This window comes from Camelus bactrianus, chromosome 15, assembly GCF_048773025.1.
Source record: "Camelus bactrianus isolate YW-2024 breed Bactrian camel chromosome 15, ASM4877302v1, whole genome shotgun sequence".
Taxonomy (NCBI): Eukaryota; Metazoa; Chordata; class Mammalia; order Artiodactyla; family Camelidae; genus Camelus; species Camelus bactrianus.
In genome coordinates this window covers 51,681,529-51,706,043 of record NC_133553.1, presented here as the reverse complement: position 1 = coordinate 51,706,043, position 24,515 = coordinate 51,681,529, and the positions used below count along the sequence as shown (strand labels likewise).

Genomic DNA, 24,515 nt, shown 5'->3' with positions numbered 1-24,515 from the left:
CCAGGATCCCTAGGGGAATCACAGTTGAGCAAGGGGATCTGATCCAGGCTTTTTTCAAATTACTGCTTCTGTGCTGGGACTTGGAGCACATGAGATTTTTGCATGTGCCCTTTAAGAGTGGAGGCTCTGTTTCCTACAGCCCTCCGGCTCTTCCGTCCATAAGCCCTTTGCGACGCTTGTCTTCTCAATGCAGGACTCCCTGGCTGGGTGGCCTGACTGGGGCTTGGACCCCTTGCTCCTTGGGGAAAACCTCTGCAGTTGTGATTATTCGCCTGTGTGTGGGTTGCCCACCGGGGATGCAGGTCTTTACCACATCTCTGCCCCTCCTCCCCATCTTGTTGTGGTTCCTTCTTTAAAAAAAAAAAATTAAAAAACATTTAAACTTTTTAAAAATCATTTTTTAAATCTCTAAAAATTTTAAAATTATTTTTAAAACCATTTTTTAAAAGCCACTTTTTATGTGGTCCTTCTTTATCTCTTTGGAAAATCTTTCCTACTAGTCTTCAGGTTCTCAGACAGTAAAGAGTTGTGCTCTGTAAGGAGCTGTAATTTGGGTATGCCCGTGGGAGGAGGTGAGCTTAAGGTCCTCCTGCTCTGTCATCTAGGCCACATGCCGTGTTCTGGTTTATTGTGATGTCTCATGTTAGGTATATCCCAAAGTAGCAGCATGATTGGACAATTAGGCATGGATGCTGAATATTTAATAGGTTAATATTTTTATTTTTTTTCTCTTTTTTAGAAATTCTTCTTTTTTTTGTCCCCTCTAAACATTTTACCTGAGTCTCTTAATAAAGTTAATGGTTGTAAGATTCAGCTGACCAACAAATATTCATTAAGAATCTACTTCGTGTGCAAGGCCTGGGCCGGGGTGGGAGAAAACTGAAGTGGAATGAAGGCTGTTCTGATCCATGGAGACCCCAGGGTGCAACTGGGAAGTCAGGACACATGTGCAAACTCACATTGAATTGCACGAGCCATGCGCACCAGGTGCCAATTATTTTGTGTAAAGTAGGCAATCATTTCAGGATGGAATCACTTCCACCTGAGGAGATTGTCCTTGAGACGTGTCCGGCATCATTCCAACTTCCCTTTGAGCAGTGTGAAGTACTTGATATCACGACCATGCACATGTATGGGTGTGAATCACTGAAACTGAAGTTTCACTAAATGATACTAAACCCTATCTATGTGTTATGCACTTTGCTTATTCTGTTCCATTTTTAAAAAAATACTCTATTCTATGAAAATATTCTACTTTGTGAAAATCACAATGCAGGTTGCAGTCTCAATAAATTGTTAAATGCCCCACTAATTAGTTACCATCCACATCCTGAAAAACGCTGCTGTAGAGGCCTGACTTAATGTGAAGCTGCAGGAATTTATCTGCCCTACACTCCTCTCTACCCTCTCCTACGATGCAAAGCTAAGGAAATCACCAGTGCCTCTGTGGTGGGATGGCTGGGGTCAATTCTTGGTGTCTGCATGGAAGAGGTGTTCTTTCTATAGCAATCTGAGGACTTCTCCCTTTCCCTCCCCACCTTACCAGGCCAGGTGGGGCCACTTGTGCGGAGCACACAAGTGAGGGAGAACCATGGAACCCCTTTGCCAGGCTGACCCACATCCAGTTACTTGTTTCATACCTTTTTTTTTTTTTTAATCAGGTTCCAGATGGTTACTCAGGCAGAAGTAGGAGGCATGAAGAAATAGGTATGGGATGTGGGAGGAAGGTTTTAATAACATTTTCCTGCCCTTGAGGGATTTATTCTCATTGAAGATTAAGGTGATTATTCCTAGAGGCATTTGAATATTAATCTATCTTCAGGAAACCTTTTCCTGGACAAATTTATATCATGGTAGTTGCTATTAGGATAGCACCAGATATTTGACTGGAATAATGTTTCATTAAATGTTATCACCTGTTCATACACTTTAACATTCACAGAGTCTTTCATATTCCCTGGCCCTCTGCTTGTTCTGGGTTATCATGTTCTGACATGCAAAAACTTCAGATTCTGGGGTGACAGACGGACATGTAAAATCAATCCCATGAAAGTCCTATGTGGAGGTTTATGCAACAGACCAGGGGCCACAGAGGAGGCAACCCCCAATTTCAGTGGCACTCAGGGCAGTTTCTTGGAGGAGGTAACATTCTGAAGGAGGAGGTGGAGTTTGCCCGGAAGAGGCTGAACTTTCCAGGGGGAGGGAACAGGAAGTGTGAAGCGTGAAAGGCATAAAAGAGGGCAGAGCTGCAAGACGCTTAGTAAGGGTGGTGGCGAGAAGAGAGATGAGGTGGAGGAACACGCAGGTGATGAAGGAGCTTGCATGCCATGCTGAGGCGTGGACTTCATCCGTTGAAAACTGGGGAGAGATGCGTTTAAGGATTAGTAGTAAAGGAATCATGTAAGTAGAATTTACATTTTGGAAAAATTACTCTGGTAAACAGCATATTTCTAAGGAATTTAATTGTTCCCAAAGGCCTCATATAATGACCACACAATTTTATTTTATTTTACTTTATTTTATTTTTTAAAGATTTCTCTTTAAGCCTTTTTGTTTGTTTTTGAGGGGAGGTAATTAGATTTATTTATTTACTTATTTATTTTAATGGAGGTACTGGGGATTGAACCCAGGACCTCATGCATGCTAAGCATGCACTCTACTCCTGAGCTGTACCCGCCCCCACAATGACCACACAATTTTAGAGTGAGAAAGAGGATGTGGCATATGGATATATATTTAGACGTATACTGCTTCTCATGCTTAAATATGCATCACTTGGAGGGCTCCTTAAACTAGGTTGCTGGGACCCACCCATAGAGATTCTGGCTCAGGAGGTCCCGGGGCAGTCCTCAGAATTTGCATTTCTAACGAGTTCCCAGGTGATACTAATGCTGCTGGTTCAGGCACCACACTTAGCTTATTGAATGCTGTGGTAGGAAGAATCCTATATCCCAAGTCCTAATCTTTGGAGCCAGTGAATATATTATGTTAGATAGCAAAAGGGAATTAAGGTTTTGGATAGAATGAATTTAGAACTAATTTATTACTTAATAAATCAGTAAAGTAAGGTTGCTAAAGAGGTGATCTTAAAATAGGGAGTCTCCTGGGTTATCCAGGTGAGTCCCATGTAGTCACAGGGGTGCTTAAGATCAAGAGAGAGGAGGAGGATCAGAGGGAGGTGTGATTGCTGAAGGAGGAGGGGTGGAGAGAGAGGTAGCGCTCCTGGCTTAGAAGATGGAGGACGGGGGCTGTGAGTCAAGAAATGTGAGCAGCCTCTAGAAGCTGGAAAAGGTAAGAAAATGGATTCTCCCCGAGAGTTTCCTGAAGGAACATGGCTTGCCGACATCTCGATTGCAGACTACTAAAACCTGAGTCAGACTTGTAACCTACAGGACTGTTAGGTAATACAGCTGTATTGTTTTAAGCCGCTAAGTTTGTAGTAAATTATTACAGTAGTAAAAGGAAACTGGTACAAATGCTCCTGGGGACTGTGGTGGGTACTTGGAGCCCAATGGTAAAAAACTGACTTGGTCAGTGACTGCCAGCTTCCCGAATTTTTGCCCTCACTTCCAACTCTGGACTGACAGAGAAAGCCAAATGTGCTTCCAAAGCTATGGCAGGAGGTGCCCTGACTCCAGCTTCCCGGTGCCGACAAACACCAACCAGAGCCCTCCTGAAGCCTTCGCTCCCCCCACCCCCCACTATAAAGCCTGTCCACTCCCCTGCCTGCTTTTGAGTCTCTGCCAGTCACCAGAGATGGTGGCTCAAGCGAGCTCTAAGTAGATAGACTGTTTGTTCTCATTGGGGTGGTCATTGATTTCCATAAGAGATGGTTCTTTTTTCTTTTCTTACTTCACTGACTGTTCTACTGCAGTGGTTCTCAGTGCAGGGGGATTTGCCCCTCAGCCACCTCCCCAGAACAGGAACCTCTGGCAGTGTCTGCAGACAAATCCTTGGTTGGTTGTCACAGCTCAGGAATACCACTGGCGTCCAGTGGGCAGAGGCCATTGTAGGATTCCGCTCAACATCCTACATGGTGCAGAATGCCTCCAACAACAAAGAATTACCTGGACTAAAATTCAAATGGTGCTGATCTAATGATAGAAATTTCTGTCCCCCGTGCAGTAGAGAGGTATGGTGCGCAGGTATCTTTTTATGTGAGTGGGACAGTAATGTTAAAATGAGACAAGGGTGGCCAGCAATCTGTATTTTGAGTCTGACTAGGCTTGGTTTTGTAGCAAAGATAGTCCTTGCTTCTGCTTCCCCAAAGGAACATGACCTCCCTTCCCCTCAGGGAGCAGGAAATTCTAGCATTTCATTTTAGTAACTGCTCCTTAGTAACTCCTAGAGATTTATAGGGTATGTAAAAGCATGCTAATATATTTGCATCTACTTATCTTTACATAGACATGTGAGAGATGACTATGAAATGTCCACCTATGAATGGTGGAAATAATCTCTTTACTTCAAAGCTGTATCCCACACGCAGACACATACGCACATCACTGTACTTGTTTCTAGCTGGTTCAGTTGCAGAACTACTTCCCCAGTTCTCTCTCTCCACCCATGCCGCCAGTCCAGTGGTGTCGTGCTTCGTTGGCTCTGTGTCCGAGACACTCTCATCTCTGTATCTTCAGAGCTGATTGGGAACGCGTGCTATCGAAGCCTCCACATTCCCTCTGCATTCAAAACAGCTGTAGTCAGAGTTCTTCCACAGATCGACCTCTAGTGTTTCCCATTGGCAAGCTCAGGAGGAAAGAGGCCAGGTAGGGTGTTGACTGTGGAGAGAGGCCTTGTCAATCCTTTGGCTCTGACCTTTTGCCAGCTCACAGCCTAATTATCAATTTCATTACATAGGAGAGCGTGTTGCCATGGTATCATGGTATACTGCCACATTAAGATTCCAGGGTATTTTTAATCTTTAATTACCTACTTTCATTTTTGTGTGTGTGTGAATTGGCAAAGGCCTTAAATTTTTTTGTCTTTTTGATTATGTAGTTTTCTGCCAGTGGTTTCTGAGACTGAGTACTAATTGAGACAGAACTGCCTCTCTTTGACAAGAAATAAGATCACCTCTGGAGCCCTGGTTCTGTGCAAGATTTGATTAACAGTTCCATGGAGGTCATTGTATCAGCTTGCCTTCAATGCACGTGCTTATGCACAAGAAGCCACTAATTTATCTCCAGAGACGTGACCCAGAAGGATTTTTTTTTTAATCTATAATGGATGTAACATGTGCTTGCAAGGATTCAAAATATTTCCAGAAACATAACTGAATTCTAACTTTTTTTCTTTCTCTACAGCATCACAGAAATGTTTAGTGTTAATGATAAAACAGGTGACTTTTTGCTTTGGACATAGTTTTCTGGGATTGTCAAGAATTAAAAATCCTAGGTTCATTTAAAAAACCTGTTAACTACTTGAAGTAACAAGTAACACTCTGATTATTTGAAGAGCCCTTTTCTTGGCATGTTTTCTAACTCCTAGTCATTAAAGGTATGAGTGAAGGTAGGGAAAGAGAGTGCAGTGTAGCTTTTGAATTAGGTCAGACTGAAATCCTCCTTAGTAAAGGAGACCAGGAATAACAACAAAAACAAGTCAGACATGAACGCTCCCATGTATCTTATGAAGGATGTGAAAATATGTGCAATAATTCTTTTTTCTTTTTTTTTGATTTACTATAAAGTGTCTGCTTAGGGGGATTTGGAATCTTATTAAAAAAGAAAAAAATGAATACATGGAAAATACAAATGTGTGTATCTTTTATAAGGGCAGGTCTAGCTAATGTGTCCTCCTCTGGGTCTTATTTATTCATTGTTATTAATGCTTAATCTGTGTCTTGAATCGTAATGTTCATTTATAAGATGTGCCCATTTATAAGATACACATTACTGGAGTTGACACCTTAGGTTTTTCGTGGAGCTCAGCACTGCTTAGTGGTGCTTTTGGAAAATGCTACTTCTTCAAGGACAAAGGCAGTGTCCCAGCAATGCTATCTGTAAAGAACATCTCAGAAATAGGGTGCCTTTCCCGGAAACCTTATACACCAGCAGCAGCAGGAATTTTCATTTTCTTTTGCAGACTGGCTTGTGCTGCTTTGGGACCTGGGCTGCTTCACAAGTAGTCACCCTGTAGCTTGTGATAACTCTGTCTGCTTAGACCACACATGAGAACAACAGTTAGAATTGCCTGAAAGGATGACTGGACAGCCAGTCCAGGTGAGCGAAAATCCAGCTCTGTTGTATAAAGTGTTCTATTCTCAGCTAGGTCCTGTATTCAGGGGAAAAAAAACACACACACACTGAAAAAAGTACTAAAATGCTGTCAACACATTTCTTCATGGAGCATTTTCAGTATTATTGCCACTGCTAGTAGCCTTTGAGTTAGGATGAAAGTATTGTTGTAAATAGGACTTCTGGCCACGGTGATCCAGCTAGGTGAAACCAACGTTGTCTAGGACTGCATTTTGGTCAGACAGCACGTGACCTGCAGCTGTAACTCCACAGCTCTCTGCAGTCTAGCAATGTTAATTAAGCTAGTGTTGAGTGTGTCTTCAGTGTCGGTGCTTTGCTAGGGCTGGAGATACTAATGGTAAGACGTAGTTGCTACTTTCAAGAACTTGGACTCCTTGAAATGATGGAAGGACACAGATGAGGGAAGTAACTGAGGTACAGTGTTCATATCATTAGCTTATTTTGACTTCGGTTTGGAATCAGGGTTGATGGCAGATATATTCCTACTAGCAACTTGCAATAGAACATGATCCTAGAGATTGAGTATTTAGTTCCTCTCCTAGTTTTCAGAACACACTGGAGGGATGACCTAGCCCAGCACTTTTCCTCCGTGGTACCTTAGGGGCAGGTTGGTGTTTGAAGGAGAAGAGGTCAAGGGACAAAGGCTGAGGAGGGAGGCAGTCTGGGAGATGTGCTTGCGGGGAGCTGGGCTCCAATGGTGCATTTGTCCTAATAGGAAAGTGACGGGGAGTTAGGAGTCATCTCTTTATTGTTTGACACAGGCAGAGCCTCTCCCTGGAGTGTCTCGAATGCGTGCAACGTGCATGAACGCTGGATGTGGCTCAGTGAGCTGAGAGGTGTGGAGCAGCGCCCTTGGCAGGATAAGTCCCTGCGGATGGTGGATGAGGAGGAGCCATGAGCACTGTTCGTTCTAGAAGGTAGGCGCCATGGTGGGTGTTTGGCGAGGCTGGCCGGCAGGCTCTGAAGCCAGATTCACCTGTGGCTAAATGACCTGCCACGGAAGTCATGCACGGTCATTTTTTTTTTTGTCTCCCAATTTAAGATTTATGTCTGTTAAACATAATCACATAATCCCAGTTCTGTTGCTCACTTTCAAAGCAATTGGAAGTCTTCAGCTGACCTTGTTCTAGGTGAACCATAAATAGCTGGAAGGTCAACTGACAAAACAGTTTCCCCCTGACTTTCCAAGTTCTCAGGGTTTCTACGCAGAAAAGGCGGTGATTTTTTCCCCCTGCTCGGCCTGGTGTGGTGCTGTCTGCACTCTGACGTCTTGTGTAGGCATTTACCCCAGGCCCCGCAGTGTGCCAGGAGTTAGCATGCTGGCCTCGGGCTGGGGGGTCAGCGATTTCTGGATACAGAGCCCTGTCATGGGCATGGTGATGGGGACAGAGAACCTGGTGTTTCCACAAGGGCAGGTGCCTTCTCCCTTGAGAGTTAGCAGCACTGAATGAGACGGCGCTGGCTGGTGAGGAGCCAGACCCTGGAGTTTTCATCCCTGCTCAGGTGCAGTTATCTGATGGGGTGGCACTTAATCTCCATGCCTCAGTTCACTTCTCCTCTTGTCATTGAAACTGAGCCTGTAATATCTACCCCACCCTCATTACAGGACTATTGTAAGTTCCAATGCAATGATGATTTAAAGTACTGGGAAAAAAAGTAAATTGAATTAGCATAATGTAAACCATGTACCGTCATATTTATCTTGGGGCATCAGGGGCTTTATGAATTATTTAACAGAAAATTGAATATTATAGCTTTAATTCAAGCATTTAAAAATTATCACCTTTTAATAAGTTTTTAAAAATGCACGACACTTTTTATGACCATTAAAACTCAGCTGAACATGATCGTCTAAACAAGAAGCTGGTTAAGTTTTTCCTGTGAAGGGCCAGGTGGTAAATATTTGATGCTTTGGGAGACATACGGTCTCTGTCACAACTTCTCAGCTCTGCGGTTGTAGCACTAAAGTAGCTGTAGACACTTGTCAACCAGTGAGCGTGGCTGTGTTTCAAGAAACTTCATGTACACAGACAGGCGTTGAGCTGGATTTGGCTCATGTGGGCTGTTGTTGGCTACCTCCTGGTCTAGCTGAACTTTTAAGTAGGTGAAGGAGTGTAATTAGAACGAGAATGAAGAACTGGAATATTTGTGAGGAACATGTTCAGCTAATTGAGAAGCGAGCGAGGGGGGCAGCTGGTACAGGTCAGCCCGGTTTGGAGTTTTTGGAGGTGATTATCATTAACGGGGTACCGGGGGCGAGGAGTAAGGGAATTAACGTGTGTTTAGAGGCGTGATTATTCAGGTGATAAGCTGGGTAACCAAGCGAGTGAGGAAGGGGGTGGGGTGAGCGTGGTGAACACTGTTGGGGTCAGTGGATCAGAGGTTTTGATGAAGTCAGGCAGTCTTGAGATGGGGAAAAATTCTGTCAGTGCCCTGGAAGGACAGAAGGTGGTGGTCGGTGAGCAGGAACTTGTAATTCTTGGAAGTGGTTCTGCTATTATTAAGGGATTGGTAGGAAAGCGGGTAGAGGTGAGACGGGGGGAAAAAAAAGCTTACTAGAGGTGAGGCGGTCAGGAAGCAGGCCGAGATATTGAATGGCTCATCCATGGAGATATTGAAGGCATCAAGAATGATAAAGACGTAGAGAGAAAGCCAGTAAACTAGGTGCTCAGTTCACTGGAGAATGAAGGGGAGTTCCTGAGAGGTCGGTCGGCGTCGGGGAGAGTCTGAAGCTAAGGACTTGAAGGGTTTTAGAGTGAAGGAAAGACAAAAAATGGTCTGGAAGGAGCTCTCCTATGGCTAACACTGCCTAGATATGCGTCCATCCCATCAGTGCTTCTTCCTGGGGGTATAAACTATGTTGCTTAGCCTTCTCTGTAATTTAAGTGTGGTCACGGGATGCTGTTCTAGGAAACAATGAGGTGATGCACGCTTGGCACTTCCCGGCCTGTCCTGTGAAAACCTTCCACGTGCCGTGTTCACGCTCCCTCTTGTCTGCTTGGTGGACGCCGAGAATGCCCGGAGGTCTCGCAGGCCCTGGGGGATGACAGCTCACTAAGTGGAAGGACCCCTAGGGTCCTGAATATTTGCTGCTCTTTTTTGGTCACTAGGTTGACTTTACATCAGCAGGGAAGAAATTTCTATTGTATTCAGTCCCTGGCATTCTTTACTGTGGTACATGTACCCTAACTCTAGGTTTCCAAGTACATGGAGGGAAAAAAAATGAAAAAAACCCAAAACAACTCAAAACTTTAAGAGGGCTTCAAGGGAAATGGTATCATTTGGGGACAACCAGATGTCCAATCACAATGATAACAATATTGACTCCAACAGTAACAGCAGCAGTAACAATACTGCCACCACCTACTTGGTCCCAAAGGCTGGAGGGTGTGAGGTCCTGGTACTGGAAAGCAGTTAGAGATCATGATGGCTTTTTGGGTGTTGGATCTGTTGGCTCATTTCCTGTGAAAACCCAGGCATTTTCCACATAGACTTGTCTCTTTCATTTTCCACTTGGTCCGTGGTGATTTTCAGATCCCAAATGCAGACCTATTCAGTAGCCTGTGTGCCACCTCAGTCTCCGCAGAGATCACCGTGAGACTTGGCACTTTTATCTGTTCTGCTTTTCATAATCTCCTCAAACTTCAGTTTCCTCACTTGTGAAACACGGGTAATAACAATACCTCGAAGGCTGGTGGGAGGATTGAATAACCTGATTGATGTGAGTAAGTCACTTAGCACTTTGTGTCTAGCACATAGTAAGCCCATGACAAATGTTAACTATTATTGTTGATGATGGTTGATTTAAAGCAGTTATTGTCAGAGTGTGGTCCCCAGACTGGCAGCATCAGTATCAAAATTCTTGGGCCCTACGCCAGTCCTACTGAATTAGAAAGTGTGGAGGTGGGGCCCAGTAATCTGTGGGTTTTTTTGTTGTTTTTTTTTTTTTAAGTCCTCCAGGTGGTTTTGATGCATGCTTGAGTTTGAGAACCATTCTTTACTAATTTTAGCAATGCTTACTCCTTTTTGTTCTGAAAATATTCTTCTAAGGAGAGTCCTTTAAATTCCTTAAAATATTAAGGAAAAAAGCAGAGAAAATCTTCCAAACCATTAAACATTACTGTCTTCAACCGAGAGCAGGAAAGTGGTGGAATGTCATGGGGAGAGAGCGACCCTGAGATCTGCTCCCAGGTGCTTCACTGCATGCCGGCCCCCTGTGGTTTGCCTTGTTTTCATCGACACTACAGAATGTATTTCACAGGCCAGTGACCTTGCAGTGTGGATCCCAGCAAGGCCAGGGTGCTGGCAGGTTTATAGCTCTAACCCATCACTATAAAGGAAAAGGTCAGGTGGAATTGTTCTGCTGTTTGGAGTAGAGGCGCCGCTTTAAAAGCAGCCTGGCTCTTGGAGCCGTCTCCTTCAGTTTCTTGGTGGATGGCTCAGAGTCTTAGCCCAGACTCAGAATGGCTTGTCTGTGATTTTTTTGGATAGTGTCCCATTTGAGATTTCAATCTGGCTGTCCTCTGTAGGCTAGGATAGACCTTAGATCTTGAGGGTTTTTTTGTTTGTTTGTATTGGTTTTTAAAGCCACAAATAGATACTGGTCAGTCTGAACCTTATTGGTCCTATTGTCTGTTTCTTTGTACTTTGCTGCCTCCTCTTGTGCCTTGCTAAGAATTGGAGCTGGGAAGGAAGGACAGGCCTTCCGGCCTGACTTTCTTGCTCTACAGAAGGAGAAATACGTCCTGAAATGGGACGTGACTCCCCCAGGGCCACACTGTTGCTCTCATTTCCAGGGTTGCTAGGCTGTCCTCTAAAATCTCTCCCCATCCTCTTTTTTTCTCTTTTAATTATCCTAATTTTATTTTATTTATTTATTGAAGTATAGTCAGTTACAATGTGTAAGTTTCTGGTGTATAGCGTGTTTTAGTCATACTTATGTATGTTCATTTTCATTATAGGTTACCACGAAATATCCATCATTTTTTTTAACTATACCACCTTTATTGTGGTATGGTTCCTGTACAGTAAACTACACATATTTCAGATGTACAACTTGATGAACTTTGATAGACATATACACTGATGAAACCACTACCACAAGTAGGATAGCTAACATTTCCATCACTCCCTAAGAGGTGCAATTTTCAAATCCCAATTTATCCCTTCCTACCCCCTTTGAATCCCTGGTAACCATAAGTTTGTTCTCTGTGAATCTGTTTCTATCTTGTAGATAAGTTCGTATGTGTCTTTTTTTTTTTCTTCTTAGATTCTACATATAAGCAATATCATATGGCATTTTCTTTCTCTTTCTGGCTTACTTAGAATGACAATCTCCAGGTCCATCCGTGTTACTGCAAATGGCATTATTTTATTTTTCATGGCTGAATAGTATTCCATTGTATAAATATAACACAACTTCTTTATCCAGTCCTCTGCCAATGGACATTTGGGTTGTTTCCATGTCTTAGCTATTGTACACAGTGCTGCTGTGAACATTGGGGTGCATGTGTCTTTTTGAATTATATTTTTCTCTGGATATATGTCCAGGAGTGGGATTGCTGGATCATATGGTAAGTCTATTTTTAGTTTTTTAGGGAACCTCCATACTGTCCTCCATAGTGGCTGCACCAATTTATATTCCCACCAACAGTGTAGGAGGGTTCCCTTTTCTCCACACCCTTTCCAGCATTTATCGTTTGTAGACTTTTTAATGGTGGCCATTCTGACTGGTGTGAGACGATACCTCATTGCAGTTTTGATTTGCATCAACAATTAGGGATGTAGAACATCTTTTCATGTGCTTGTTGGTCCATCATTAAGTTGACTTTTCTTTCATGCACCTGATTTTGGCATGAATATTCTTGGGAATGGGGTGGTTTTGCTGAGAAATTTTTCTTTTGTAAGAGTCAGAATGACCATTTGGTCCATTGGTTTTGGTGGTGGCGAGAATTTCTGTGTTTGCAGAACTATGTGTTTGTACCCCCGAGTCAGATACTTGTGATTCTCAGGTTTTAGTTTCATGCTAATTATTTTCTTTAGCATTGGGTTACTTTCCTTCTCTAAAGTTATACTCAGTTTGTGAAGTGACTTCATGATTGGGAAAGAACTAGTTGCTCTAGTGGACTTTCTGACTTTTGAAGACTTAGTATGTATGGCCATCAGCGTGCAGGCCTGGTCTCCCAGGCCATCCAGCTGTGCCACAATTCCAGTGAGCAGATCTGATCCCAGCACTGGAGTTTCAAACATGGCTTTTGGAGCCAGCTCTGGACCCAGGGTAGGGAGTAGGTCTTTAACTTCCTTTAACAGAATCTCCTTAGCTTTCACTTGTGCTCTTTTCTCAGTTATTTTTCATGATTGTCTCATCTCAGTTTAACTGATGGCCTGAAATTCAGGACAGAAGTTATTAGAGACTGTTTGTTTCCCCCTAAAATTCATAGGTTGAAGCCAAATCCCTAATGTGAAGTTCTAATGGTAAAGTGACAGGTACCATTTTTGATTTTTTTCCAAGAGGGACTCACGTAGGTGTGCTAAATGGGTGGTCTCCAGCATCAAGCGTGTATCTCTGTTACTTGTCTCCTGTGATAACGTACTCTGCTATTGTGACCAGGGTCCACCATGATTCCTGTGTGAGGAAGGGGATGGGTTAACACATTTATATTTTCCTTACCAGGATATCAAATTAACTATAATATATGGACTGTGTAAAGTTCTGGTTTGTGTGACTGGGTTAAAAATATTTTTGCATTGACTGTGGAGTATTAGAATTAAAACTGTTTAAAGAAAAAGGAAGAGAAAGATGGCAAAAGATATGTGTGAGAGAAAGTTCTACAACTCAATGGCAAAATACCCTGATAACCTGATTAAAAATAGGCTAAGGGCTTGGATAGACATTTCTCCAAAGAAGATGTACAGATAGTCAACAGGAATATGAAAAAATGCTTAAGGTCACTAATCAAGGACTTATAAACCAAAACCACAATGAGATACCACCTCATACTTGTCAGCTATTATTAGAACACAAAATATAAGTGTTGGTGAGGATGTGGAGAAACTGGAACCCTTGGACACTACTGGTGGGAATGCAAATGGTGCAGCTGCTATGGAAAACACTATGGAGGCTCATTGAAAAAATAAAAATAGAACTAACATATATTCTGGCAATCTCAGGGTGTTTATTCCAAAAAGATTGAAATCAGGATCTCAAAGAGATAATTAGCCCTCCCACATTCATTGCAGCACTAGTCACAAGGGCCGAGATATGAAAACTACCTCAATGTCCATTGACAGGTAAAGGGATAAAGAAAATGTGGTATATTCATACAACAGAATGCTATTCAGCCTTTAAAAAGGAGATTTTGCGATATACGACAACATGGATGAATCTTGAGGACATATGGTAAGTGAAATAAGCCAGTCACAGAAAGACAAATACTGTATGATTCCACTTATGTGAGGTATCTGAAGTAGTCACATTGATAGAACGACACAGTGGAATGTTGGTCACCAGGGCCTGGGGGTGGGGGAAATGGGGAATTACTAAATCAATGAGCATAAAGTTTCAGTCCAGCAAGATGAACAAACTCTGGAGATGTGCTGGACAACACTGTATGTGCAGTCAGTGACACTGTATTGTGTAGTTAACAATATAGAGATCTACCCTCTTTACACATTTTTAAGTGAGTATTATTACAATGATAAAATTTTAAAAAATAACTAAATAAATGGAAAATACAAAAAAAGCATAAGCTACCCTCAAAGCCAGACAAAAGAGAGTCCATACAATTCCACTTGTATAAAATCCTAGAAAATGCAGAGTAGTCTCTAGTGCTGGAAGCAGATTGTGTTTGCCCAGAACAGGACAGAGAGGAAAGGAGGGGTCACAGTAGGGCCTGAGGACCCTTTTGGTGGTGACGGATTTGTCTGTTATCTTGATCGTGGTGACGGTTTCATGGTGTGTCCAGATATCAGAACTCATCAAGTTGTGCATTTTAAGTATGTGCATTTTATGGAACGTCAGTTATATTTTAATGACGTTCTGGAAAAAAGGTATATGCTGTTTTCATTCAGTGACTAAATCTAGGGAGGCATGTTGTTCAAATGACAATCACATCCCTACCCCAGGCCATCCCTAATTCTCCCAGTGTCACTTGTGTGATAGAGACAGATGCAAAGCGCGACAGAAGTTTAGTAGGTTTTGTATCTTCACTCCTCCATCTCTTCCTTTCTTCTCTTTTGCAGTCCCTTCTCCTCTCTCCCCTGTTCTCTCCGCCCGCCCCCCTCAAAGTCACCAGAATGTGAAAGGCTACATCTGTTCCTGCAAAAGCTATTTTGCAGTGCAATTAAGCATTCCTCACCTTAGCTCCCCAGGAAGCTGGAGATTTGTGTGATCACTGGCATAATGGATGGTGCCCAAAGCCCTGGTCCAGGTGCCGAGAGGCTGCATATGCATCCATGTGGGCGGGAAGACGCAGCTTCCTGGCACACACGGTGAGGCTATCGCTCCCCTCCTTCGGCCTCGTTGGAACTCGTTGCTACCCTCTAGGTGACCAACAGGTCCTGCCATCGTCCTCCCGCTCAGGCCAGCTGACAAATGGAGGTGGTGCACTGCAGATGAATAAATAGTTCTGTAGCCATCTCCGGTTTCAGGCCAAGAGAAGGGGATGTGTGAACTCTGTGACTTGATGGGATTCTTCGAGGCTGGGGAGAAAAACGATTTAGAATTCACATCCACGTTCTTTTCAACTCCTTTGAGGAAGCTTGAATGGCTCCTGGACGTTTTCCTGATATATGGTACCCATTCCCATGTGGACATAACCATGACTAGAGTATCCAAATCCTCTGCAGATAATTATTTAGTTTCTGTCACTTTGGTTATTAAATGTAATGCATGTACGTTGATCATCTATAAGGATGTTAAGCATAATACCAGCAATAAGTAGCTGATCAGTAGTGCATTAATTAGTTCAGTTAGACCATTCTGTGGCTTTTTAGAATGAATCACTAATAAAATAGAGACACAATTAGAACTTTGGACATTGAGTCCACATCGAACATTTTAAAACTACCCTGTTCCCCTCTGACTGGTTTGCCTGAACATTATCCTATCTGAGACCTCAATTTGTTCTCTAATGAATAACTCTGTAAGAGGAAAAATTATATAGACTAACTTTCTTTGTATGCTTCCAGCTTAATTGTACAACTATATTGTTACAAATTGACTGAAACAGCCCATTTCAGTTTTTTTCCCTCCATAACCAGCTCTGAATAGATGAACAGAAATAGCTCTCTTCATGTCAAACGTTAATTAAACTGTACTGAAAATAAGCATGTGGAAATACTGGCACGACCTTAATTTAATCCCATTTCCTGTTAGACTGCTCGTGTTGCTTCCTTGAAGGGCTGGAGGTTAGGATTAGCGGTGCCCCTGCTGTTGTAGGCATGGACACGCAGGGTCTCAGGGATTCGGAAGATTGTGACCTTCAGTCTTTTGGACACTTGCACTAATTAAAATAGGGCCAGAAGAAGGCACCTGGCGGATGGAATGTTCTAATGTGAATGGGTCACATGAAATTGATGATTCCTAGTTACGTACACATCTCATAGATCTTTTATTTTCTTCTATTATTTAATAAAAATTATAGCATCAGATATTTGCCAGGGACTTATTTCCTAAACACTTAGGAGAGTTATTTCTTTAATCCTAATAACAATCCTGTGGGGTAGATCTTCTCCATATTTTTGCTTTGCATGTGGAGACTTAAGAAATTTTCTTGAGATGATTGCAGCTGGGTTTGAACCCCACAAGCCAGCCTCCAGAATCTGGGTTGGTCAGTCTTATTTCATCAAGATTTAGGAGTGCCTATTTGGAAGGAAACAGATTCTTCTTCGTGTCTTTTCATACGCAACCCTGTTATCTTGGCATCCTGTCTCTCAAGTAAATCTCCAGTGTGACTGTCTCAGCTCAACCACTGGCTGCCTATGTGCTGATCTCCAGACTGTGTGCAATGTTCAGCTTTTCTGTGTGTTTCATCCAGAACTGTCTAACTTTCGTGACCTTTTTTTAAAGTTTTTTTTTCCTCCCCGCTTCTTAAGTACTAACTTAACTAACTCTTGGACTTTTGCCCTCTTCTTCCCCACTCTCTAGTAATCAGCTCTTCTGTAATGATGAAACTGGGCCCTTTCACAAGTCATTCAGGTAGGAGACTACAAGTAGAACTGAAAGAGAAAAAAAAAAGCATATTAATACTGTATTACAAGATTATTTTGTTTTTAATCCCCATCCCACCCCCCCCCACACACATAAACAGCTTTCTAGCAAAAGATACCTCATTCTTATCCACATATACATCGGGTGTTAGGCGACAGGTAACACTAAGATTTTAACATTTTTCAATTGGAGAAAAATAATGACACCTACATGGTGGGATCGATACTTCCATTAGAAAAATAATCAATATTAAAGAATGTGTAGTACGATGTTAAAATCAAATGCGTTGGAAAGCCAGGGAGAAAAGGTTTTCCAATATAACTGAATTTAATTAGCTTATAAACTGTCCTACTGGCACGCGAAACCTTGTTCACAGAGTGATACTAAAATAAACTATTTTCGTTGTCAGAGATACATTGACAGAGATCAGAATGCTCACAAGCTTTATTGAATTACAGAGGCCCCTCAACTCTTCTGTTCCCAGTGAATGTGAAGTTAGTTCAAATCAGAATGAGGGTTATGAAACTGTCTAATCCACTTTGTAAGATAGTCGGATTTTTCTGAAAAAAGCACATTTTGTTAGTAGCGATTCATTTATATGGCTCTGCAAGTCTGGGCCATTCATCTTTTAACCACCTGTGGTTATTTCACAAGAGTTCAGTTGAGCCACTTCCTTAGACATCTTTTTTTTAAAAAATGGTATAATGAGTTGCTTACAAGGAATCCAAATTTCTGTAAGAGATTTCGGCCACTAAAAGCCCTACCTTTAAATAACTGTGGATCAATGTGTCTTTAAAAAAGAGGTTAGAGAAGGCTTGGCAGCATTGAATTTATTTGCTCACTGATCTTTATTTAGAATAATGGGGGGAAAACCTAAACTGGGAATGGCATCAGCCTGGGTACTGTGGTTGAATTTTGTTAGCACAAACTTGCATAAATCATTTGGCCAGAAGGGGTGTTTGGGTTAGCTGGGCATCATCAAATATAGTGTCTGTGCTCCTCAGGACTTCAGCCCACCCCAGGACCTTCCCATCTTCCCTGTTCCCCTCAGCTCTGCAATCTTCTGGGCCAGAGTCTCTCCCTCCTCCCAAAGCTCTGCCCTGCTTTTCACAGTGTCCACTGGCTGCATCTTCAACTCATAGGTTCCCTTTGTGAAAACAGGTCCAAATGACTTGAGGAGTTTCTCTCTCAGGTAATTTGTATTTAAAGATTTTAAGACTCTCATAATTCTGACCTTACAATTGTCTTCTAACGTTGGGGAATGTTAAGTAGCCTCTTACATGTTGGGCTCTTCCATTTCCCTGATTTCCCATCCGTTAGGGTACATTCTTGGAAGAAAGCACAGGGATGGCCTCACTGGCTGTTAAGATATGGAAATTGGTCCTTATTTGGTGGTAAATAGTAATCGTCTAGAGCTTCCTGAGTGATGCCCATCACCCAGCTGTCATCCTGACCTTCCCCCTGCCCACCTCCCCAGAGCTACACAGCTGGAGGCAGAGCATGGTGGCCTCAGTCAGCATCCCTTCTGACTAATTGCTGCCCTGTGCCACACTGAGTGGTCACTGTTTGAATCTTAACCCTGCATGTAGGAAACTAACTTACGGTGGAATTGGCTTTGGGCTGAGCCAGTCAGTGGTCAGGGCAGTTAAGACACAAATGTTTTGAAGACCAGACCATAGTGAAAGTTATATGGCTTAGAAATATTCTAAGAGTCAGGGTGAGAGCAGCTTCAAACTTCCTGGCAGTCTTCTGGAGAAAGGAATTCATCACGAGACATTTGTTTGAAAGGGACGAGCCTGCCCAAAGCACTCTTCTCAAGTGTCAGGTCTCTCTTCATTCTCTTGTGCTGTGTGAAAGTAAGAATGTTCTGTCCTGAATATAGACTATGATGAAGCATTAACGGTTTATGTCTTAATGAAGTGATTCTGACTGATGGGTAGGTAGCTGGTGATTCAGAATGAGGCCTTGTCTTAGTCACAAAACAGTAGGTCAAATTCATGGCAGGTTGGGAGCTTTCAAAGACGATTTCTGTACTTCAGAGATAAGAGATGACCAACGATGATGTTATATATCTGTCTAGGAGAGCCTGAATATAGTGTAAAACACTCAGATTTGTACCTTTAATGTATGACAGGCAAATTTTGATTTGGACACAATTTTGGGGAAAGATTTTTTTTTATTAGCTTGCCAATTGTATGGGAAAAGCTTGAGGTTCACATCGACGATTTAAATAACATATCACATATAGCCCAGCTCCTGTTGTGGACGTTTTCACATTCTCTGATTGATACTGCCAATAGCATTGTCAAGCAGGTATTATTAATTTGAGAGATGATGCTCAAGAGGTTATGTGATTAGGCATCCAAAAGTCCTTTACCCAGCAGATGTCTTGAAGCATCTGCTTTGTGTGTGTCTGTCTATGTGCATCTGTGTTGCAAAAATGAGTAAGTCACATCTGCTGCTTGTAGGAAACTTCTCTCTTAGCTCCTTACACACATTTGGTCTTCTGTTTTTTTTTTTTTTTTTTTTTTGGTCATCTTAAGTGGATGTCTTAGCTCTACGAAAAGCAGAAATGTTTGCTAGAGTGATCTGTGGTGATGTGTATTGCATAGGGTTAGGGAAGGGATAAGGAGCAGATTCAGGATGTGAAGGAAACTGAGGTCCTGAGTTGGCCCTCTCTAGGTCAAAAGAAATTCCTTGGCCTCTCTCTGTTGTTACAGGTTGAAAGTTAAGAGTAGAAAGATTTAGATTTAAAAATATTGATTGAATGAGTGCTCATTATTAAGTTTCTTTACATGCAATTTCCTTTCCAATCTTTGAAACAACTCTATGAGAAAGATGTCAACCTTGTTTTCCTGAAGAGGTGCCTGAAGTTGTGTGATGTTACGTAAATTACATGGATAGAATTGGAAGAGATAAGGGTCCAGTTTCAAACCTGTAGCCTACTGTCGCCTTTCTGTGGAATATTTCACTTTAATGGATATGAAAAGCGTAAGGGGCCAGTTTTGACTGGAAACCTGTTCTCCTTTCTAGTTTTTAGTTGAGTTTAGTACTGAGAGATGAGTATTGAATTTCTAAATATTAACAGTTCATTTCATTGAAGTCAGTAAGCAACTATGGAGTCAAGGTGTTTATCATATCATATTTTAAAGTTCTCATGTATGAATTCATTGTCACGATTTCTGATGCTGGAGAGAAGTACGTTAAGATAAAGCAATTGAAAAGTAATTGGAGTTGTTATTAAGCATAGTGCCCTGTCTGAGACAATGTATTGAGAACAAATACTCTATAAATTTTCATTTATTTATAAATGAGGATTTTAAATTTATAAGTTTAAGAGTAATTTTTAAAATTCATTCTCGTCCAAGCTCCTACTAAACCTAATGTATTACATTGACAGCGTGTTGCATTGACTGCGTATAATAAGCAGCTGATTTTTGCAAACCACTGACTCTGGCAGGAACTATCAAGCAGGTCTAATTCAGGGGGCAGCCACTGCAAGGTGATTCATTAGCTCCTTAATCATACAAATGTGGCCAAAACCACACTCCCTTGATACACATAATGGATGCGGTGAACAAATTCTGCATGCCCCACTGTAGCTGACCTTTGGAAGAACTCTAGTATCCTTGTGGGGTGAAGCGCCTTGGTTCTTTTTTTCTGTACTACTGACGACCTTTACCCCCAGTGACAGCTCTACTAAACACTACTTTTGTTCTAGTTGCTTCGTGTTGAGTTGCAGGCATTAGAAGCAACCCAATGAGTCTTGCAAATTATTTAAATAAGGTGCGAAAACGTGATTGAGCATGCAGAGTTTACATGGGCCTTGTCCGTACTTCTTCAGTTTTCATTGAGTCGTCTCTCATATCGGTTAGAGAAACAGGAATTCACACTGTCTCTTACAAAAGAATCATAGACCCATGATGAGTAGAGCCCACAAGTAAGTCTTGCGTGTGACCTTTGAGGTACATCCATGCCTGCACATGGCCACAAAGAACAGGTAGAGTGGGGCCCCATTCCCTATTCTAACTTGTCAAAGGGAAATGCTTCTTTATTACTATAACTACTTGAAATTCAGGAATTGATAGCAGATCTACAAAGTATTCTCAGTGGTTTTCCAGACTAACAGCACCTGTCCATTTGCATCTCCTTTTCTGTTCCCTGTGAATTTTCTTTAACCACTGTCTCTTCCTTTGTTGGTTAGAGAATTATTGAGAAGAGTTGGGAAAAATTTGTCAGTTTCAGGATTAAGAGGAATAACAGAACAGTGGCGTATCTGTCCCTCCTCCGTATGAGTCTGGGGGCCGCATGGGCACGTCTGCTATATGAATGGAGGTTAAGCACAGAGCTGTGGTCAGGAAACAGTGTGACATGAGTATTGTAGCGGTGGCATTAGCCTTGTTAGCAGCAGACATAGAAGGCAGCATGAGAGGCCTGACCATAGAGGTTATGGGATTCTTCTTTCTGCAAAAGCATTGAGTTATAATCTGAACTGTATTGTAAAATAAAACAGGAGAGGCTGCTCCCACTTCTCTGAGGCTCTGCTCCCAGAGCTGAACAGCTCTGTACACTGAGCGTTGTTGTCTTTCTGAGACATTAAAGCACAGAATTTATAATCTGAAGACAATGTCTATCCAAAAGAATTTATTCATTATTCTGTAAATAAAAGGCACAAGTCAGAAGTGTTCACTTTTGCAAAAGGCAAGCAAACAGTCCTGTTTTTGTGCAAAAACCAAGGGAGTAAACAGAAGTATGTTTTGCTCAGGATTATCTTTGATTGTTTAATGAGTCTTTATGAAATTTCAGGTGTATTCCCAATTCTCAGCTTTGCCCACAACTGCATGTTTTAATTACTCTGAAGCATAGAGGGAGATTCTGTTAATCCTTAGCTATAACATGCTTGAGTGATTTGAATGCTTCAGCCCTGTGGCCAGCAGCGTGTGGATTCTATAAGGAGGCCACGTTAACTATGCAAAGGGCCAAATGAGGACCTGTGAGAATGGTGTTCACGGTCTCAGCATACAGGATGGATTGTGGTTAAGTCCAAACACCTCCACAGACTCTCAGCGAAACCCACAGCCTCCTGTAACTTCATTCACAGCTAAGTCTCTCAGGATGTAAGCATCACTACTAAGTTTTGGGGTATGCTTGTTATTAAATTTATTTTATTAAAATTTTAAAAAAGAGACTGAAGTCAATTTACCGTAGACTAGAGGTGGGTAGTCTACGGTATTCACTGAGGTATTTTATCTGTGAAAGATCAAAATTTACATCACGAATCCAGTTAAAGACTTTATGTTGGGATTCCAATCTCCTGAAATATATTTTGGTGACCCTTTTTCTGTCCCCACCATAATTTTTGCTTGGATTTAAAAGGCTGTTCACATTAGTAGGGGATGAATGTGAGAATGATTAAGAGGGAGAAATCAACATGTTAAGCTCGTTTGCAAAAGCAGTTTGTAGGTGCCCAACTCACGCTGTTTTCTAGCAGAATTAGTTAGGAACCCATCCTCCAATTCCAGTGATGCTGCTGGAGCTAACATATTCCTGGGTCTCCTTTGGAAATGGCTCTAAATGTCGGTTTATAAACCACACAAGGCTTCTTCATTTATTTATGTATACTAACTCCTTTTTGAAAACTTATATTTATTTCAAATGATGTTTGGTTTTTTAAAAAAGACAAACTTGGAAGAGAAAAAAATATTGAGGAAAAACTGAAGAAACCTAAATAAACCATGGACTTCGGGCAGTAATAATGTGTTGGTTCGCTACTTGTTAACACAGGTATTACACTAATGTAAGATTTGATGCTAGGGGAAACTGGTTTGGGGGCATATGGAAATTCTCTGCGCTAACTTTATAATTCTGTAAAACTGCTCCAAAATAGAAAGATTTATATATGTTGCCTTTTTTTTTTTTTTTTTTGGATATCTCTCATTGAGAAAAGAGGAAGAAATGAGGAATAAAGAAACTAACCTTTTCTGAGTATCTGTTATGTCCCAGAATCTTATGCATATATTCTCATTTAATTCTCACAGTAATCCAATGGCAATAGTTATTTTAATCTTACAGGGGAAAAAAAGGATGCTCAGAAAGGTTAAATGGTTTGGCCAAGAACAAAGAGCTAATATGTGGTAAACATGAGAATCCAAGCCCATTTTTGTCTGGGTCTTAAATTCTCTCTACTACGTCATCATATTTCTTCCTTAAACCTGTGTCATAGGCTTTGAAATTGATTCCCTATTTCTAATTGATTCCCTATTTCTAATTGATTCCCTATTTCTAAAACAACATCAAGTACACAGTTCCCAAAACGAAGTGCCTTGAACAGGGCAACGCTGATCTAGATATAAAATTTCTGGTATACATATCCTTCAAAATTAATCATATTATTTTCTAATTAAGTTACTGCTCTTCTGATAGAGTCCATGAAGGTGACAGATCTTTCACATTCGGGGGAATTGCGTTTTCATTTCATTTCAGGAACACTGGATCTCTTGGGCCAAGCCCTTTTCTGAACTTGTCATCAGGCCAAAACATCCATTTGGTGGAAAGGCCTCAAGTATGAAAATGAGGTTGGCTCTAGGAAATGCAGGCCCAATTAAATGCTTCTGTGTTAATGGGAGATCCAGGACATTTGCCAATAAATAGTGTGGCTTATTCAGGTTACCATGGAGCAAAAGAGAGACTTGCTCATGAGGCTGGAGAATGACCCGCTGGCAGGGCAGTGGGTTTTCACACCTGTGGTGCACTGCCCACATCCTCCATCTCCCTGGAACCAGGAGTGCTGACTGCTGGCAGCTCATAGGTGGCTGCCTCTCCAGGAAATGCCCTCTGGTGGAGGGAGCTGCTTACCCAAGTTTTGCACCTCCCTTGGGTTGCCTGCATCTAGTGACTGATAGCTGCTGGGGTTACAAAGACCTGGCCCGTTTGCCTCATTATGGCACATCTTTGAAGGACCAGCTTTGGAGCTCCCTCTGGGATTGGCTGAAGTCTCTTGCAGCTGCCTCAGACTTCCTGCTTCTTTTGCTCAGTCTTGGTTCTCTCACTCCCTTATAGGTGTTGATCCAAGAGGGATCCTCAGGGAACCCAGATCTCAGAACCACTTTCCTGGGGAGAACAATTTGTGACACTATCTCAATGTGTTACCTCCCTTTCTCCTTGATGGGAAGAATCCAGTACTTTAAAACTCGTTCGTTACTTAAAAATGTGGGCATCACTCTTTCCAGGAAGCCTCCTCTGACTAGATTAGTGTTCTCCTAGTAGCCCCCTCACCTCAGTTAGGTACCTGTCACAGTAGAGCATTTGTGTCACCAAACTATAACTGAACTGTACTTAAATATGCCAAATTAGTCAAACCCCTTTAGAAAACTTTTATTTATATTGGTTTTGCTCCAAAGCTAATTTGTCACAGTTATAAGCGTTGATGGGGTCATCCTGGAAACTTTATTTCTTGTTTTTCCATTCCCATTGATTAAAAAAAAAATGAGCAAAGAACTGAAAGGAATGAAATCCTGAAGAAAGAAATCCTGAAAACAGATCTTCCTATAGATAAAATTTTTCCTATATTCTATTTGATTCTGAAACAGAGATGTATATACCACAGAAGACTGAGAACTTACGATCTTTGCTTTCAAGGAATGACCACTTAGAACTGGAGGATGTCTTACTATGCTCCAAATAATTTAACTGTTTTTAGAGATAGTGGAATTGTCACATGTATCTCACAACAGACATGCCATCTTCTCGGATTCCTCTGGCTCAGAGTACCATTCCTCTTTTCTGACTTTCTATTGTCTGTTTTGTTTGTGACATCTGTTAAGAGTTAATCATGGGTGGGCCTTGAGTACATTTGCAGACAGGCTACTGGGGAGTCTCTGACCACAGGCACCTTGAACAAAGGACTACCTCAAGCTAGATCCAAAAGACTCCTCAACCAGAAAACATCTTCTGTGGTTTCCCACATAGAAGCAAAGCCTTAGTGAAGATGTGGACTTCATAGGCTCAAGGGGCCTTAATTTATGAGCTTTTCAGCTGCTTCCTAGCATGGT

The 24,515-nt window shown here is 41.8% G+C and overlaps 1 long non-coding RNA gene across 3 annotated transcripts in view; it reads left to right on the top strand.

The window, feature by feature from the left end:
- Positions 1-7,027: 7,027 nt before the first annotated feature.
- The window catches only part of LOC123615924 (uncharacterized), a 349,023-nt gene continuing 331,535 nt past the window's right edge, over positions 7,028-24,515 (top strand). For all 3 annotated transcript variants that reach the window (XR_012498960.1, XR_012498961.1, XR_012498959.1), the window contains exon 1: positions 7,028-7,171. This is a non-coding gene — a long non-coding RNA (uncharacterized LOC123615924). The remainder of the gene's footprint in view (positions 7,172-24,515) is intronic.